At 40.1% G+C, this 20,014-nt stretch overlaps 1 protein-coding gene across 2 annotated transcripts in view; it reads right to left on the bottom strand.

The window, feature by feature from the left end:
- unc-13 overlaps positions 1-20,014 on the bottom strand; it is a 271,226-nt gene that overhangs the window by 235,308 nt on the left and 15,904 nt on the right. The window lies entirely within an intron of this gene.

Raw genomic sequence — 20,014 nt, forward strand, 5'->3', positions numbered from 1 at the left:
CAAACCGTCGGTAAAAAGATGCTACTGATTGTCCTCTGTCTCTTCCTCTTTCTCTTTTCCCCTCGAAGCTCAAGAAATGTTGCGAAGTTCTTTTCAAGCATCGCGAAGTACATATCGAGAAAATTTTTTTTTCTACCCCTTTTGTAGCATGAACCAAAGCTCTCTTCAGAAGGGATATGCCGGAAAAGATTCCTTCTCGAACTGCAGCACAAAGGAATATTATGAAATCACTTGGAACGTAAATTCTGAATATTTTTTGTCAATATCAATAATTAATTTGTACGCTCAATTCCCAATCGCAATAAGAATTCACTTCCCAATATTTTGCTAGGTAAATTCACGAACATTCATTCAAACACCAATGACGATTGTACAAGTGATCTCCTGGAGCAAATCTACACGGAGAAAACGAGACCGAAAATTCTAGGGGAAATTACTAGGAATATAGTATCTCAGGGACAGTATATACGTACTGGATTGCAGTATTAATTCGAAGGGCAGTAATAAGAATTGCTCTATACACCATAATAAAAAGACCACTACCCATAGCTTTTATTCAAAAGACCAAAGAGTCTTTTTCTCTATAAACACTGTGAAAAATGTTTTGAGCCACTTAAAATGCTTATTTGGTAAAGTATGCTCGGGCAACCTTGAAAAAAATCTATGTGTATGGTAAAATGTCACAGGCATTCGGTGTATATTCGTGTATTCATCACAGAATTTACTATGCTGACAATCAAAATTTGTGATTTCCACTAATCAGTAAGTGCTAGTTTGACATGATGAATAACACTGGAAAACAAAACGAAATATATTTCTCACGTGCATCACTGTTCGTTATCCACATAAAGCTGTTTAGAAATCAAGGGACGAAAAATTGGAAAATTCAAAAAATACTGTGCTGTTTGTAATCGGTGTCTGAGTACTTATAAAATTCTTGAAAAATAATATATTCCTCACTATACAAAACGAATCCGTTTTCTCTGTTTATTGTGTTTAACCTCAAATTTCCGAATGCTGACAAAGAATTTGGGATCCTCAACTCAACATTTTTCTGGATGGTCAATATGTTTTGCAGTTCAACTGTTCTGAATTAAGGCTGGTAATTTCGAAGCGGAGTTGCTTGAGTTTAAAGCCGACAGCACATAGCAGTGACTTTGGGAACCGAAGGTTATAAAAGATGACGAGATTCAGTACCTTAATACTTCCAACCCTCGAAATCCCTCGGAGCTCTCGCACCCTTTTTTACATATTTTGCGTGTGGGAACCGAGTGAGGGGACGATAGAGTCGAGTTATGGTAAATTCATTGCGTTTTCGAGCTACCTGTTGAAGTTCGTCGTCGTAGAAAACATTTCGAGGAGAAAGGTGTCGTCACGTGAGGGTCGGAATGAGCCAAAACAAAAGGAAGCAGCGGAGCGAGAAAATCGTCAAGGAAATTACGAGAAAAGACGAAACGAGATGCTGCACATATCTGGCACAATGTTTTATTAGGGAGATAAATTTCCAACCCGTTTTATGCAGCTATTATGCTTCATTTCTCGTGTTCATACATTCTGTACATTTTTCTACCAAGTTCAAGGTGTCAGGTCGGAAATTCTATTTGAAGAAGTAATCACAATTGATGTTACCAACAAAATCCAACGATCGATAAAAATAATGAGACAAATCTTCGATTAAAATTGACAACCATTCAATTTTTAATGAAGATTACATTTTTTACGAATAATTGATCGATCGATGTTTAAAAATCTTGATCAAATGGTCCAACAAATTTTCTATTTTCTCGTTCAATAGTGCAAAATCTCGCTGATAGCGAGAAGCCACGTGGTGACCTCGACACAAGCGATCTATACGTATAGAGAGTAAGAGAGCTCTATACAGCCATAAAATAATTTCCCTATCGTGAGTGTGTGCGTGTGCGAGCCCATGAGGTAGAGAGAAAACAAGAAAGACAAAGAGAGGTTAAGTGCAACGAGCTCAACATCTGTAGGGCTTCGCGCACCTTTTCAATATACTTACAAATCACCTCGTCACCGATACAACGTTTTTCTCACACCTCTTTTGTAATCCTTGTAACGATAAGGGGCCGGAAATCATTGCTTTTCCAGAATCTTTTCAATAAAAAGTCAAACAGGTGCAGCTTGTTTTTTCAATGCGGGTAAGAAAATGGTCGTTGTAGGATCATTAAAAACTCGATTATTTATTATTCGAAAAAATCGATAAACCCCATTTTCTTCTCAATTCATATCCATCTCAACTTGACCAAAAATTGACTGTCAAAAGTAAAAATGAATGTTTATATTGTAACGGGAAATTGAAACTCGAGTTCTGGCTTAAAATTTCAGTGGACGCAATTCGAGTAAAGTCTTTTTCCGCGACTCGATTCCCCCTCTCATACTTTTGGCGAGTCGAGGTAGATGCGTTCGAATTGAGTCAGTGTGATGAAGCGATCACAACTCAAACGAACAGGTCCGACGGTACATCCAAGGAACTATTCGAAGCTAAAATAAAAAAGCTGAGTTTTCTTTCTCCTTAAAATAATTGTCCTCGATACCAATGACCCAATAAATTGATAAATTTTGTTCGATCTTTAAAATTGTAGCGTTATTTCCCTGAATGCTAGAAAGAATCGTTACAATATTGAAAAAAGCGTCCCCATTTTGTGAGTCGTTGCATCATTATCAGTTTAACCTCGGTTCGTCCCTCGGTGAAAAAAATTTCAATGAAATACTAAAATGACTAAATCTCGTCACATGGAAGATGGGAGACGAAGAAATAGGGTAGAAAAGCTGCTCGACATACTTGCATGTTATTGCACGTACTTTGAGTTTAAAGGTCGAGAGTGCGAGGGCGTGAACGAGGTATATTTCCCATAACTGGTGTGCGTTTTAACAGGGGTTGGATTCCGCCCTCTTGGCTGATGTTCCTCTCGCGCGTTCACTACTCTCAATCTTTGAATATATCTCACGACGGTGATCCTCACATATCGCTGCTCGCCCCTACCGATCCTGGGACGGGATCCGTCAGTGGCGGGGTGAAACCGACGGGAGGAAGGAGAGGGGTGAGTGAAAAGCTCGGTGATCGGGTTCCGGAGGTAAAGCGCGAGTTATTTATAGCCCCTGGTCCGCATTAGGGCCAATATAACGCGAGGTTGGCCCGTATAAACTCACCTTTCTTTCTCTCCTCTGTTTTTCCCTCCTCATATCTTATCTTGATCTATCCCAACGGCTTTTTCCCTCGTTTTTTATTGTTGCTTTTTATCGTGAGCTTGAGAGCCTCAAACTCCATGAAATCGCATTTTTTACCGATTTAACAAAATTAATTTTTGCTACGTGGGGCAAAAAAGTACACTCTCGTCGAGGGTCGAAGATAATTATCTTTATAAATAACGCACTTCGTTTAAAGGGTGCGAATATTCAGGCACGAAACGAGTTCGAAACTCTTATTTTTTCAACTTTATCTAAAAAATGAAATTACGACGAATCTTCGGAGTATAAAACGTCTGTGATTTCTCTCAAATATTCGACATCTTCATCGTCAATCTCCATCGATTCGGCGTTTGGTGTCAACGGGGGGAACAGGTGAACATTTCCTAAAATCAACGTCGGAGCGAGCGATGATTATTTTTCCGCGAAAGAGAAAATCCACACACGACCAAAAAACTACTGTTTTGGGCTGAATCGTCGCTTCAAGGATTCGTAAAGATGTGAAAGATTTAAATGACTGATGAAAATTTCTGTTAATTTTCAACGATTCCAGTCGAGTCAATTCCATTTCGGTAATTAGTGGAATAAACGCGGCAAGCAAATTCGTATTTATTTCACTTTCAATTAAATTACGAAAGCTTAGAACGTTGCGTATGAAAATGAAAAATCGTGGCAGGAAGAATTCGAAGAAGGAGGCGAATGCGTCAACCCGTAAAGCCGAAACCTCATTTGTACACTTCATCAACGAAAACATCCCTTTGAAATGCTTGCGAAACGCTTATACCGAATCGAGCACAGCTCCTATACGTATTCAACAACGAGGGCAAAGGTCCATATACGTGTACGTACGGCTATACATTTTGTGTACATAAATATACATCTAGACGTATGAAAAAGAAGTGAATGAGTAAACAGAGTTCGCATGAAGAGGGTAGTTGCAAAACTCAACTCTGTTGGACCTCGTTACTACTCTTTCGACAATTCTCTGTGCGGTTCTCTATATTTCGTATATTTATTCTCTCTCGTTCTCTGCTGTGGCACGAAATAGTTATGTTTTGTCTAAAAGCTCGTATTTCAAGTTTTTTAAATCTTATTCACGGGAATGATAATGAAGCCGCGAGTATTCTTTTGGGTCTACGATCTCATTTGGCCACAAAACTGCTGCACTTTCGTCGCAACCTCCAAACTGATGAAGAAAAAACTGAAAACAATGATAGTATTTTCCATGGAATTCCGTAAACGGAATATTGCGGAGTTTTTATCGCGGGGGAAGAAAAATGAGGAAAGTTGGAGTAGGGAAATCCCGAGGAATGAAAACTTGGTTGCTTTTTCCTGTCATTGACATTTTTCCCTCGCTATTTTCTCGTACAGAAGCTTTCTCATCTCCCAACTTTCAACGCAGCAGGGCACAATGTATAAAAAGAAGTTGGAAGAAGGGTGAAGAGCCCTTCGAGAGCTTGCGCGCACGTGTGTTTTCGTGCATCTGCTTTCTTTCTCGCTCTTTCCCTGCACGCGTGTGCACACTCGAGTTCGAGTTTCCATCAGGTGGGGACACTCCCGTAGCTCTTTCGTTCAAGAGAGCGTGAAGGGTAAGAAGAAGGATGAAGAAAAAGAAGAAGGAAGTGGAGGAGCGAGGAAAACAAATGAATTCCCTGCGGAGGAAAGTACACACGTACTTTGTCCCAACGATCGTCTGGCCTTATTCGTCGAGATCGTAAAACAATGAGAGGAAAGAAAAGACAAAAAGAGCAGCCGTCCTTACATGGCCATCGTCTCTGATGGCTCTTCCACTACGATTTTCACAGCTACTCTCTAAATCCGCGCGGAGTACAGTATTCTCGATATCGAAAGATTTCACATGAATCGAAAAAAGAGAATTGAAATCTCATGACTCGTTGATTCGTCAAATACATCCATTTGACACTAAATTTCAATCCGAAACTTGCTTCATTTTTCAGATATCAAAACCCAGAAAAAACTTGTCGACTCAACGGTTGTTCGTCAGTTTCACTCGACTTACGACCTGATGAGACGAAACGCCTAGAGCTCAACGCTCGTGCAGTCGTACAACGCACAGAGTATAAAGAGTCTTCATTTATGCATTACTCTCCACTTTATACCCTTCAATAAAATGTGTTATATTTTAATATATTACAGTGGATTACGTAATTTGCAAACGATGGGAAAATTTGATTATTTTGAAAAAATTACCAACTCCACAGTATTCCTATGCTTAACCTACAACGGTAATTCGTCGAGTCTTTTGCTCGTGAAGGGATGACACAAAAAGAGCACGAGAGCCGAAAAAAAGGGATGGATATAGAGGAAGTTGAGGGTAGAGAAATTGCATTGACGTTACACAACCCCTATCGTGCACAAATCCTACTCCTACACAATTTCCTACCACCTCGTTCTTATATACGAACGTCTATACGTTCTTATATGAGTATTAAATCGCCAACAACTAAAAAGGCGCATCTCACATGTATTTATTCGGTGGTTCGTGTCACATGCGACCTTCCAGTCGTGAAGAATTTTCATATTTATATATATATGTATAAAGATGCCGCACATACATGTGAAGACTGAAAAGCATTTGCCAGTCTACAAGCGTTGCAGCAACGCTTTATCGTTATATCCTTATAAAACGACGTTTCATCCCTTGCTCGGCTCATCCCAAGGGAGAAGCGTTGCAGCATCAAACATTGCACCACGCCCCGCTCATGTTTTTTCCATCCTCTATTTATGCTCACGTGTATGTGCTGGGCGTTAAAAATGTGCCAACATTTGCGTACAAATAAGCACCTGAAGTTCCAGCCAAAAATAATTGATGCAGATTATCATTTTGTTCTGAATAATCTGAGATAACGACATGAAAAATTCATGCCGCAAATCCAGGGAATTACTTTGGTCAGGTCAATTTTTAGCGGACTTACGGATTACTTCTTTAAGGAAGTCAACTTCCACTGAGCTTCGATGCGCAAGTTTTTGCCCGTGGTCACCGCAAAAGTTTGGCCCTCTCGCTGGACCTTGCATGAGTAAAATTTGTTGACCTTAAACTCGGTAAGAATTGTGTGGTAGTTTACCATCATTTTTTATGAAAAAAAATAAAACGGCGATCGTTTGCGTAGGAAATTTGAGCAATTTGATCTTTGTACGATCCTGTTGGACTGAAATCGAGATTATTGAAAGGAATTTGATGGAGGCGCTCGTCAATTGGGTCGCTAACGTCCAGATCCAGCTCAGACCGATTTTCGAAGTTCCATTATTTATTCAATTTCAACCGACTTACGTGACGAGAAAACATGTTTGCGTGTATTTTTTCCAGGAAGACTTTCTGTTTGACGTGTTCACCGAGGTCTATAAGCGTCCGCTCGACTCTATGAATGTAAAAGAGGAAAATGCCATCGCGAACAATTGGAATGACGAGAGTTCCAAGAAGCCTTTTTATTAAAATACTCTCCGTCGTGGAAAAACGTCAAGGATCATTCTAGAGAGATGGAAAGCATAGTGTTGAAGATTGTCTTTACTCACGCAAAACGTTCGGAGAACACGAGGAAACATAAATTACATGTTTGTGCTGTTGGTACTACTGCGAGTTTGGAGGTTCAAGTTTCTTCATCAATTACAGCGAGTACATTTCCTCCTTTTCTTTTCAACGAGTTTTTTCTTTCTAAGACGATGAAATGTAACACCTGGCTCTGCTGGTGCACGTGAAAATTACTGGGGTGTCTGTTCTCCATCTTTCCCCTCTTTCTTCCACCAGTCCTCGAGTATATTTCGTTGGGAATTTCACGTTGCAGATGGATGCATCGAGAGAAAATTAATCGAGTAACCCAAGAAATTACTTGATAATTCATTATCTCTGCTCAGTGTTTTTTCTCTGTCTCTTCTGCTCTTCGCTCGAGGACAATTTATCAGCAAAACCAATTCATGGTAAATCTCTACTAGTTCTACATGCATGTGTCTTCCGAGTGGAAACACAAGTGTGTGCGAAAAAACGACAACCAGAGAGAGAGAGGGAGGTCTGAATGAAATTTCTCGACGAAACCGAAGCTCTCAGCGAGTCGCGTAGCAGGATGGATGGTATACCATCTCCGATGCATTCGAGTGGAATCTCCAGGTAGTAATTGTAACATCCTCTAATGAGACAGTTCGAGAAACTCGCTATCTTAGATTGAAAGACGTTGAGTTGTCTCGAGACCGGTATACCCGAGTAGGGAAACAAAATGCTCGATTATTCTAATCGTAGTTACAGAGTTTTGTGACTTTTAAACAATTACGAAGTGTAATTCAGCATTCTCAGAGATAAAAGAACCTTGAGAGTTCCAGAGGAGTTTAATAGAACGCATACACAGCTTATCTCGGGGGCGAATAGAAGGAAAAAGTATCAAAACTGAATGCTTGAAGCAAACGAAATTTATGAATAAATGATTCGAATGATGGTTACTCTAATATTGCTAGTCACAGAATTGAATGAACCAAACAAAAGCAAAAGCTTTTATGAACGTGACTTCATTCATCGCCCATTCATCGAACGATCTTACGGCGTTGAAATGGTGGAATGAAAGCTGGCAATCATGATGTTTACCTGGTTACAAGTGATACCCTGCATTCCTCGTCTCTTTCTCTCTTCGTACAAGTTTTTCAAGCAATGCTCAGCAACGAGCTATCTAGAAGCGGAAACTCGACGTATCCTTCCGGGATCAAGGTGGCTTTGCTTACTCCGCAGGCGAAGAGAAACAAAGTCAGAGCCAGACAAACCGAGAGGTAGAAAAGGGAAATAGAAAGGGAGTGAGGTAGATAGTGAAGCTTGCGGTCGTCGTATTGGTGCTTCGCGGAGGACTATCGATCGTCGAGTCGTCATAGTCAAGTGAAATAACGTACAAAACCGGAAATGTCTATCGCATGAGTGCGATAACAGCAGGTACAAAGTAAAAGCATCTGAGTGGACTAAGTGCAGAGAGAATGGAAGAGAAGACTAGAGAACAGCTTCAAGTATATTTATTCAATAGAACTTTCTATCCATTCCAGAAATTATTTTTATGCATTTTAAACAGAATGATTTTTTTTCGTATTTTTATATCTTCGTATGCGTGCTCACGTATTGAAATTAATGGAGAAGTTACACGAATGTTTTGCCAGCGTGCTCTTTTAGCTGGTAACATTTAATTTTTTTTCTTTCTTTCATAAAATACAAAAACTAAAGCCCAGAAAGCCCTGAAATTAATAACTCGAAACATAGTAAACGCTTAGTATTAAGAAAACATTAACTCGTTAGGACAAGCGCGCGGATCGGGCCTCACCTCTGCTCCGCGCCCCCCACTACGCGTCCTCTAACCACTTTGGCATCACCGCCGCTTCGCGCTCCCCACCACGCGACCACCGGCCAATCAGGCTTCACTGTCGCTTCACGGCCGGGTATAAATACAGGGCTCCCGCAGAGCTGCGTGGTCATTCCTCGTCAGAGCGAACACCGAACAAGTGCCTCCGAAAAACACTGGCTGTTCAGGACTTGGGAATAAATTTGTCTTTTCTATTATTTCACTACGCCTCAACTGACTCTTCATCTGCTTTGCAACCAAACGGGACGATCCGACCAGCGCAGAGCTTTCGAAGCAGGGGGACGATTCGAGGGTGGATTTTCGGAAAACAAGAGTGCTTTTCAGGGTTTTTATAACGAGAAGCTTCCCTCATCGTCAGTGCTTCTTAGGACTTACGTAGCGAACGATTAATTCCTATCCTTTCGAGTTCGGTAGATGCGAAGCCCACCCGCAATCTCAAGACTCGATGCACGATCCCTAACTTTCTTTGGAACTCTCAGGTTCACTAATCGGTGTGGTGACCGCCTCTTTTCGCCAAATCGTGTCGTCGAGTCAGCACGAAGTTTTGGGTCCGGGAGCTTTAATGTCCACTCGCAATCTCAGGGCTCGACGAACTATTCTCAATTTATCGTTCTCACTTTCGGGTCGGTACTCGGTGCGATGACCGCGTCTTTTTCATTCTCGCTTTCACTACGAACCATCGCCGCAATACGCAGCTTCTGTGCTGCCTTTCGCTACTATTCGCTCCTACATTTTTTGTGTGCTTGCGCACATATTTTTAGGAGATTTCTTGATACCTCGCTAAATTCGAACTCTCTTGCTAAAACTCTTAACTCAAACTTGCTGTATCATTCTCATTATTCCACGCTGTAAAATCCATTTCAATCTATTCATTCTTTTCTAATCCCCTCCCAATTGATCCGAGCGGTCTCTAGAAAGTTTTGTATCGGAGATTATTTTTTCGGATTGAACTTTTTTGGAATTCTTGCAATTCTTGAACTCGCGAACGCTTTTGAATAACAACTATTCGCTTTTCCAATTGTGCTAATTATTTTTTAAGAGAGCACGGAGATTAGTGATTCGAGTCAACATTAACATCTGCGTAGACGTGAAATGCCTCTGTGTACCGATCCAGGGAGCGAGTTAGACGCAAGACAGACCGGCAGATTTGGGAACTACGTTAGCAGGATCTTCTTATTTTGCTGCCAGTAAGACCCGAAGTGGAATTAAGTGGTCGATGTGAAGAATGTCTGGTAGCAAGAAAAATGAGTGCTGAGAGCGAAGGAAAAGAGGGTCAAACGTGAAAAGATGTTTTGCTAAGTAAAACCGTTTCAATGCAACATCCCTTTGAGTGCTTACACACTAATCGAAGTTTATTTTACCCCGTCAAGAACTGCTCACATTTATTGCTAGGAGAGTTACGGTATAAAGAAGAAACGACCGCTTTAAAAGCTTTTTAAAGAAATTCCAGACAATCCGCTCATCAGTCCGCCACAAATCAGAGTGGCGAGGGCGATAGCCAGTTTTTTTCAAAGAATCTTGGCAAACTTTAACTACGCCGTTGGTCTCATACCGGTATTTCAATTTTTCTTTAACTCGCTTTGGGTCAGTAAAAGTTGCTTTTTTCAGTGAGCGATCGATGCGCCACATCCACTGCAAAATAATTTTTTTTGCTTCGGAAATGAAGTTATTCTTTATTTCACTGGCTATCCGAGCAGAGGAATTTTTTATAGGAATTTTTTCTCCCGAGAATTGAATGATAGGATCGCATAAAAATTTCCCTCGATCTTATTCCATTTCCGTATATTCTGATGAAGTAAAAAAACTCTTTACGCGCGGAATCAAATGGCTCCGAGATAAAACGGGCTTTAGGAACACCTGCAGTATGAACTTACATAGAAAAATAATATTGCTATTGACATCTCTAATATGTAACGATTAATAAGAATGAGTAAGCTCTTCCTTTTAAGTACGTACTATCATTTCACCCTTCAATCGATGAGGCATCAGCTATCATAAGATTCATTTTATGGGCCATCACTGTCGTTTAATACACTGAATTCAACTTCACTGAAATTCTGTTTTTATCGAAAAAAATGAAAATTCGCACACTCGCGGATGTACCAATAAAGAAATTGCAATTTAACAATCTTTCTTGTATCCGGATGTGTAGAAAAGTTTTGAAAAAGTATTTGAGAATCTCTTTTCTTTTCTTGTTTTTCATTTCATGAGCACGGCCTTGCGATTTTATCGTTTGTCTTGTGTAACGAAAAATATTATCACTGTTCATCAGAATACATAAAGCATAGCGATGTGTGGATAAACAGACGGATGATGTTCATTGTATCGTTGTGTGGGTGATGGAAAACTGTAGAGATATTATTACAGCGGAGTCTGCGAGAGGCGAGAGAAAAGCGCGACACTCTACGAAGTGCTATCGCTCTTTGTCCTTGTCCTCGAGAGACCAGGTGGGAAGAGAAGGGAGAGAAACAATTCCTCGAGCCAGAAGTTTTGCAACAACAGAGTAGACCGAAAACCGCCGGAGAGGAAATTCATTTCTTTATATATATGTTCATCGGTGGGTATATGTGTTTAAGCAGCAGCAGTAACTGCGATCTTTTCTGGGTGGCTGTGCTTTTCTTTCGGATTTCGAAGTGTTACCTTTTTCCGCAGAGTCTGCGAGGGAGAGTGAGCTGAGTGAGACAAAGGACATTATATCGAGGCAGGAAATCGTTTCTCTCACCCCGCTCGCCAACTATTTCGGACTGTATAATCGACGAATCCTAACCTAAATTCGCGTTATCTCGCGGAAATAGTAAAAATGTCAGGTGGCATGAGAGCGAGGAAAAAAAGTCGAGCGAAGGTTTTTCACTAACGAGCATACCGGGTCGTTTCGCGCTTGAGTGATTGTTGTACGTAGGGCGACGTTATCGATTATTGCATTGTCGAAATTCAGCGATATTGAAAAGAAAAAAAGTTCGATTCAACTACTGTCTCAGTTGACTCGTATTTTTGCTGAGCTTTCGAGAAAATTCGATCATCTGCCGAAGCGTAAATTTGCATCAGAAAATTGAACGTTTATTCAAACATAAGAAATGCTGTGCCTCAACCATGGAAGGTTGAGCATAGTATAAGGTAATAATTCCGAGTTTTTGTCGCGGCGAAATATGAGAAAAGAAAATATGTAGCGCGCGATAAAATTCGAAGCCATTTGTCATGTATTCATAACCGTTTGCTCACGACGCTACAGAAACGTCGATAAAAAGGTCGGATAAACGAGGCAACGAAAATAGAAGGAGTGGAGACGCAAGCCACGATATCCAGACTGTCAGTGATCAATGGAGGGCCGACGTCGTTCATCGTTGTCTGCATTTTTTCCAGTCCAGACGAAATTTTTTTCTGCCCACCCCCCTCCACCCTGTTCCACCCCCTGCAGCGTCTTTCTCGTTGTGTCTAGATGGAAATTTGATTTACGTTAATCTCCCCCGTATCGTGGGAGGACCACGGAGCAAATGTATAAATTGCAGCGAAGCTCGTAAGAATCGAGTCTTTCTTGGCGTCTCAACGTATGAAGCAGGCCAAGAAGAGTGGAGACAGAAGGGCGAGAGACTCGGAGAAAACTCTTCCTTGGCTTCGAACGCAACGACCCTTAAGACCCGACCTACCTCGTTCTCGTCGTCTGCTCTCCCAGGAATGAAAACCTCGTACGACGACCCCGAACCTCGTTCCGTTCGTTCCGTTTCAATATAGGGGATGATAAAATGTATATTTATATGGGTCATAGCGATGTAGCTACTAGCGGATAAACCGTGCGGTCTACCGTTTCGAAATGCCCACGATTCGTTCTCATGCGCATTCATTTGCAAGACGAATGCGACTTCTTTCAAACGCATATTTTTATTATCTGTCAAAAATACATCTCAACATTGATGAGTGTACGATCATGTGATTTTTCAAGAGCTCTTTTTCTTGCCTGGGCGAAGTTCTCAAGACAATTATTATTTCTGGACACCTGTTGACTATTCATCATTCACGCAATCAGGAGCCTGCGAGTCACTTGTTTAATTGGACAAATATTTTTCTATCATTACTCTCGGAGAATATGATGAACGACTGGAATATACAGCATTGGAAAGGTTCTGAAAAAAAGAAAAATTTCTTTCCCGTTTTATTTGACTCCGAAAATATTTGATTCTGTTACGAGAAGAAAGAACGTCTTCGTACACGTGATTCTCGAGTGAAGCAACTCTCAAATCGTCATTTGCTTTGCGTTTTATACCCCATTTTAATATTTCACTGGTCGTCCGTGCATTTTATCGTCTTTTTATCCTCCTTCATTCTCCTCCAGAGACAAATGTACGAGGATCTTTCCTCTCTCGTCTTTTTGAGTCGAGGACTGAGACATGACTTGCAACGAGACTATACAAGCCCCTCGTCGTGACGAAAGGCGTATACAGATATACCGCTATAAATATATTTATGCAATGTAGAATCTCCGGCAGGATGTTGGAATGAAATAGCAGCGAATGGCAAACGGAACAATAAATCACTAGCCAGGAAATGTTAATTTATTTTCAGGAACGATAGTCGCGGCTGTTCTCTCAGACTGGTGGATAGATCCGGACGCGGTTACACGCCGAGAAAGGGTTTAACCCTTCACCAACCTCCTCTCGGGATAAAGCCTTGCTTCTCTCCTCTTTTTTAACCGAACTACGAGAAACGTGGCGCCCCAGGATATCTTAGTGCTCCGCGTCACGCGAGACTTTACTTCCCTGCAACGAACACTTATCCCCGCGCGCTCTCTCTCGCTCTTCCTAATATCATTTGACCACGCTTTCCGGAAGAAAGCGAGATAGTCGGACGATCTGACAACAACGGCTGAATGGCTCATCTCATTTCGAGATATATTTCCGTTCCATTATTCAAGTTTTTTATTCACAAGTCTATACTTTTGCAATATTCAAAAGTTTGGAAAAACATCGTTTCGTTTATTTACAACTGTTTCGTTTTCATTCCAACTTTCGTAACTTTCAATTTATTTTTTCATTACGAGTTTCTCTTCGGTGGATACAAAATTCCGTAAGCATTTGCAACATGAAGCATCCGGTTGGTCAAGCTCGAAGCTACTTGACTGCTAAAAAGTGACGAAAAAATGTTTGAAGGATCTTGCAATGAGATTCGGAGATTCTGACCGATCGAACAATCGATTTGCGGACTCTATATTTTAAGGGGTCTGCCCTAATTAGACGGGCAAAAAATAGACTATTTTCAATAATTTTTTTTACCGGTATAAATTATAAATATGAATATAAAAAATGTTGGGCCTAAAAAATACACTGTTAAAATAGAAAAATTTATATTTATTTTACTCAGTTTTCGAACAGAAAAATCGAGGAGAAGACAGACCCAAAAAAAGATGGGTATACGCTGTTGATAAAATTTCTGGAATGGATGATCGGAGGAAAAAAGATTTTGATTTTCTTCAAAAGTGACAAAATGGCGGTCATTATTCAATAAATACGAAAAAGCACGTTTTTTACATCGTTTTTTGCAAAAACGAAAAGTTTCACTCAAAATTTCAAAATTCGTATAATATGTGCTATAGTCATAAGGAACATGTGGTCAAATTTTGGTAAGGATCGGTTGAATAGTTTCAGAGATTTTATCAACGAGCCATCCAAAAACGTGATTTTGTGAAAAACGCGTATCAGCGCGCTCAGACAACCAAGGAAACTTCGCTCAAAATTTCACTTAGACTGCTCAGATCTGTATAAAATTTTAGTACGTATACTTTTGAAAAATGCAATAAAAAAAATCGGTTTTTTGATAATTCTAATTAGGATAGACCCCTTAAGGCAAAACAAAATGTATCGTTTTTGAATGGATTTCCAAAGGAAGAAATAAAATGGACCAGTGATGAATTACTCGGAACTAAAAAATCTCATTGTAAATATCTTCATCCAATTGTCAAAGAAAATTGGTCTTTTCCGTTGCTGAACGACCGAAAGCATACGAGGAATTTATCTCGGAATAAAAATCAATAGTTTTTGAAAATAACTCCACCCAATTGGTTGACATTTCAAAGAGAAAATGAATCAGAAGAAAAGTATTAGATTACAATTGCTTAGTAACGGTCATCACATACGTAAAAGCATGTTTTATTTAATCACAGAAATATTCGAAATTCGAACGTGTCAAGTTGAAGAAATCTGCACTACCCACTTGACAACACGTGTTAATGGATCGAATTTAAGTCGCCAGGATCGAGCCAACGGTATCAGTTTAATCAAAGCTCCGACTAATCGTGAGTTCGTAATCTGATTATGTGACAAAATCGAGCACAGTGCCTCGAATTATTTTGAAAGGTCAGCTCCTGATGATTTATCAGCATTGCTTAAAATGCTTAGGCTCTCCATCAATTTATAAAAATCTTTCAAACGTTAGCAGAAAAAAATGAGTCCAGGAAAGAAAAGAAAGACGGAAACAGGAATATGACAGGAGGTCGTGAAATGTAAGGGAATCGGTGCTTTTCCCGTAATTCGCAATGGCAAGTAGAAACATGCGAGGACCCAATCAATCACAAGCTCAAAGAGCTTTGCCTCGGTAAGCGAGAGTTATACTTCGAGCCGATTTAGTTCCGTTGGTACGAGTTATAATATACATCATACGTGCAATTCCGTGTGGAATAGTGGTTGATTCAAAGTCGTTAGGCCGGTACGAGATGGTCGTCGGTAATTTCCATCGCACAACATTGGGGTGATCGCGTGAGGCGAACAGGTGAATATCCTCTGAATTGGAAATATCCCGGAGGGAGGAGAATGGGCGAGTGAGAGAGGAGGCAAAATGGTGGAGGCAGAAATGAGCGAGTGAAAGAACAAATGGGGAACACGAAGAGGAGAAAGTGAAGGAATAGCAGGAGGTACGTGCAGAAATATGGGGGAGACGAGCAGCCAAGTGAAGAGGATGCAATATGGAAGACGAAAGAAAAGAGTAGATTCGAGCAAGACGAAGAAGAAGGAATAGGCGAAGGAGGACGAAAAAAGAAGATAAAATATTTGCAGATTTAGAATAACGACGAAGAAGTATGAGAAAGAAAGCAGGATGAGGGAAAGGGGGAATGCGATGGAGAGAAGGGCGAGGGAGGTAGCAGCTCTCCTGTGGGATCGAAGTGAGCTTAATAGTAGGACCTTAAAATACTTTCGTTGCTACACATCGTTCTTCCACTTGCCCCCGGGTCGTATAACAAGAAAAATTTCACATTTTTTCACCTCTTATTACCGTCATAAAGTCATGAAGAAAGGACACCCTCTTATTTTTTCGTCTCGATTGTAAAGCCAGAAGTAAATGACAAGAGAAAAAAATAAAGAGTGAGGGAGAGTGGGGAGGGGCATAGAGGAAGAGAAAGAGATAAACCTTAGAAAATATTCGTTAGTGTTGACATACATGACGATGTACCCGTATGTGCGCGACCGAACGTCGTTAAACTCGCGTTTACTCCCTCGTTCCCCGACCTCAACCAGGAATCGATTCGAGACGCTCGATATTCCACGGTTACCGGTGGTAACGACCGGCAACTTTCCTTCTTTTCGCTCCAACTTGTAAATCACGGAAGCTCCAATATTTCTCATCGATAACGTGAAAACTCGATTCATCATTATGCAAACAATATTCGCCGATTTACGTCTCGCAGGTGCGGTCCTTGTCGGTTGAAATTCAGCGCCGTGAAGCAGTCCGCTCTTCGTACTCGTTGTAATAACTTTTTTCAAAGCCTTGTTGATGGAAAAACTACTGAACTTATCAATTCCAGGATTGAAATTCTCATCGGCCTCTTATTCGAGGCATGAATATTCAGAAATTAACGAAATTTATGTCAGCATTTGAACCTCTTTCTACGAATTCGTCAAAATAATAATTCTTCATCAGTCGCTTCATTTCTCAACGAATCCATCATCGATTGCATGACAACGCAAAACAGCCCGATTCCACAGATCGATTTTTTAACGCTCCAAGTATTTATCGCGACGTCAAATAACAGATAAACATCTGTCGGATTTGGTTTTTAGTGACGCTCAAGATAGAAAGTTTGCTAATTAAACGAGGTGGAAGCGGAAGCAGTGACAAGGATTTAAGAGTCCGTACTACCCGAAGAAGAACATTACAAGAGTGAAACTAGTATTAGTAACGAAAGAGGCCAAATCGTCCGGATCTTATAATCTGGAAACGTTGGATGTGTGTGGGCAAACGTGTGCTATAATTGCACGGAACCACACAGGCAACGAACTTCGCGATGGAATCTTCGCGATAATATTACATCGTGCACGGACCGTCTGTTGGTCGCCTAAGGAGATGATACGACTTTAACTTCTTCCTAGCACACCACACAACCGCATAATGAATGTTCGTGCAAAAGTCGAAAATCTTCAGAGAGAGAAAACCGTGCTCGAAATTACCACGAGATACGTTTTAGTTTATTTCTCACGAAGCTTACGTTGGATTCCCAACTATGTTATTAACCACTGAGAAAAGCTATTAGAATTCATGGCATCAAAGATTTTATGGGGGTTATCGAGACGATGCTTTTTTATCTTTAAATTTAGCGAATGGGTCCTGATTTGGGCTCATTTAGATTTGACGAACTCTGAAAAATTTTAAACAATCAAAATATTTCTTCAATTCATTGAAAAATGAATAAAACTTCAGTTTTTTCACTCAATTTATCATCTAATCATGCCATCGGTGAATTGAGCTAGTTTTTCAACGAATTTGACCCTCTGATTACGTTGCCAATTGAGCCAATTTTGATTGCACGTGCTTGAGGGAATCGGGCACAACGAAATGAAGCGAACGAGAATATGGAGACGAGCCGAAACACAAAAGCTTCGTTCCACTAGGAGCGTTATCCTGCACTTTCAAATAAACGTATTAAACAGTAGTTGAAAAGATATTAAGCACGGGCGGGTTTACACGTGTTTGTGCGACCCACAACTCGTATGAAGAGAGCGTCGAAATGCATATTTATCACCGCACGTATCAACAAAGAGCGTCGAGAATGAATGGCGAAAGTGGAAAATTTATTATTGAAACTTAAACGATCTCTCTGTCCCTGCCACAATGATAGATCGAATCGATGGATGAACAAAGATTTCATGACTGGCTCGAAAGCTCCACACAACGAATGAGCATTTAACGAACATAACGACAGCTGAAAATTCAGGGTTGTTATTTGTGAGCTGGAGGGAAGTTGAAAATTTGTGTCAGTGTGTTGTCAAACCGACATTCAACCGATGCGATAAAAGTTCTTTTCTTCTTTCCGTGATGGAAATACACGTGAAAAACTAATTCATTCAATTTCGAATTATTGTGAGACAGTTCAACTTATTTGACGGCTTTAAAGATGCCAAAAATTGCGAGTAAAGTATATCAAACTACCAACGATTAACTGTCATGCCAAATGAAGATTCAAAAATTCTTGGCAATCGACAAATATTATAAATAAGAAAAAAAATTATCACTGCCTTCCACAATGATTTATTTTTCCATGAAGAATACGTTAAGTTCCACAAGAACAATCAAGCGATGCTAAAAGAGTAATCATTTTTGATAAATGATCTAATTCTTACAATATTTTGTCATTCACTTTAGTATATTTTCGATATTTCAAAAGTACGTGCGATTTCACTCTTTGTCTGACCGAAAAGACTATTACTACTTGCCATCTAGTTTCCGCTAATGTATTCAGCTCTAGATTCAGTGGAGCTAGAGCTGGGGACAGAAATATACGAATACATTTATACGAAGCGTTCATCTCGTTGCTACGTTACCGTCGAACCATTTCCACTTGGATGTACGTCATCGAACAAGGCGCCTCGAGCTAAGAGATATACGAGTAGATAAGCCAGTGTCGATCAGACGCATAAACTATATCAGACACTCTGCTCTCTCTCTCTCTCTCTCTCTCTCTCTCTCTCTCTCTCTCTATGTGTTTATCTATGTATCGGTTTCTGAGTAGAGTCAGAGTGTTCCGTTTATCTTCGTGAGATAATAAAGCCTATCGATAAATTGCCATTATTAAAATCGACGTATTCTCATTTCTGGTTTGCAAGTTATCGCCACAATCGGAGCAGCAACACTCGAGTGGTTTGCAACGAAAACGTGAGCGAATGAACGGCAAAGGAGTTGAATCATTTTAGTAACATTTGTGAACGAGAAAAGTATCGGTTAATAATATTTAAAGTTCACTGTCGATCACATTTTGTCAATTTAAAGTTCGTCGTCAATTTCAGACTGCTCTCAACTCCGGTAGAACGAACAACTTTGATGGTTTTCAAACGGGGAAGTGAAGAATCGATCGATTATGTTATTCGAGAAATACAACAGGCATTATTTGCAGCCGTTAATTTTAGTAGTTTTCCTGTAAACCGGTCAGGTCACGTGAAAAATAAAATTATGTTAATTAGACTTAATGGCTGACTGGGAGTTTTTTCATGAAAGTTCACGTCTCGTTTCACCAAGACATTTTTTCACTGTTGTTCGAGCATTCTAATTACCGTAGACTTTTTTGCACTATTTGGGAGAGAGAAAAACGAAGTTCTCTCGGAAACTTTGCGGCGAGTTCCTACCGATGCAATCAACGTGGAAGATATCTTGCAGCAATGAAAGAGAGAGATGAATCGGAGAAGGAGGCGCACAGCGACAGCCAAGTCTGATCATTAAGTTCCGTTTCTACTGCGGAACGACTCGCTCGGTGTAGCTTCTGCTACTGACACGCTCAGACTCTTGTTTGAAATAAATAAAGTTTACGAAAAAAAAACGGAAAAAAGGGTGTTTTGGTATGCTCGTAAAACATGAGTCTCGCTGAAATCATAAATTCTGAGAAACGACTAATTCTCGGTGTTAATGTAGCGAATGCAAAATTAATTGCCCGGATAAATTCGCTACAGTCTTCTATTTTTTTGACGTCATCGCCATAAATTTTGGCTATTTCGTAAACATATTTTTATCCTATTCTTTCACAACCTCATTTATCACAATTTGTTATATGAAGTAAATAGAATTAATGCAATTAAAATCAGTGCTTTTTTCCTCAGAATCCTTCTCTAGTGCACAAATAGTAATACTTTTCAAAAATTTGCGCAAACGAACATCTGAGTCATCAAAATCAGATTCATAACCAGGATCGTTAACCATTGGGCCTGGTCGACCCAGTAATTCTGGAAATTATTACGAAATTCTGCATAATACACATCGATCTCGAGATAAGTGAAAAATTTCGAAAAATAATTGCAATAAGTGAGCAAATTTACTTGGATAAATTGTCTTTTTCACGTTCTTATAATGTGCTTAGAAAAAACTGACTGATTATTTTGCACAATGATTCACTATGACGAATAAAAGAAAGGTCTAATACTTATAACTTCTTGATATATGTTAAATAAAAATCTTACAAAATCCTATGCAAGTCGCAAAAATAGGTATCCGAAATA

The sequence above is a fragment of the Venturia canescens genome, chromosome 6, assembly GCF_019457755.1.
Source record: "Venturia canescens isolate UGA chromosome 6, ASM1945775v1, whole genome shotgun sequence".
Lineage (NCBI taxonomy): Eukaryota > Metazoa > Arthropoda > Insecta > Hymenoptera > Ichneumonidae > Venturia > Venturia canescens.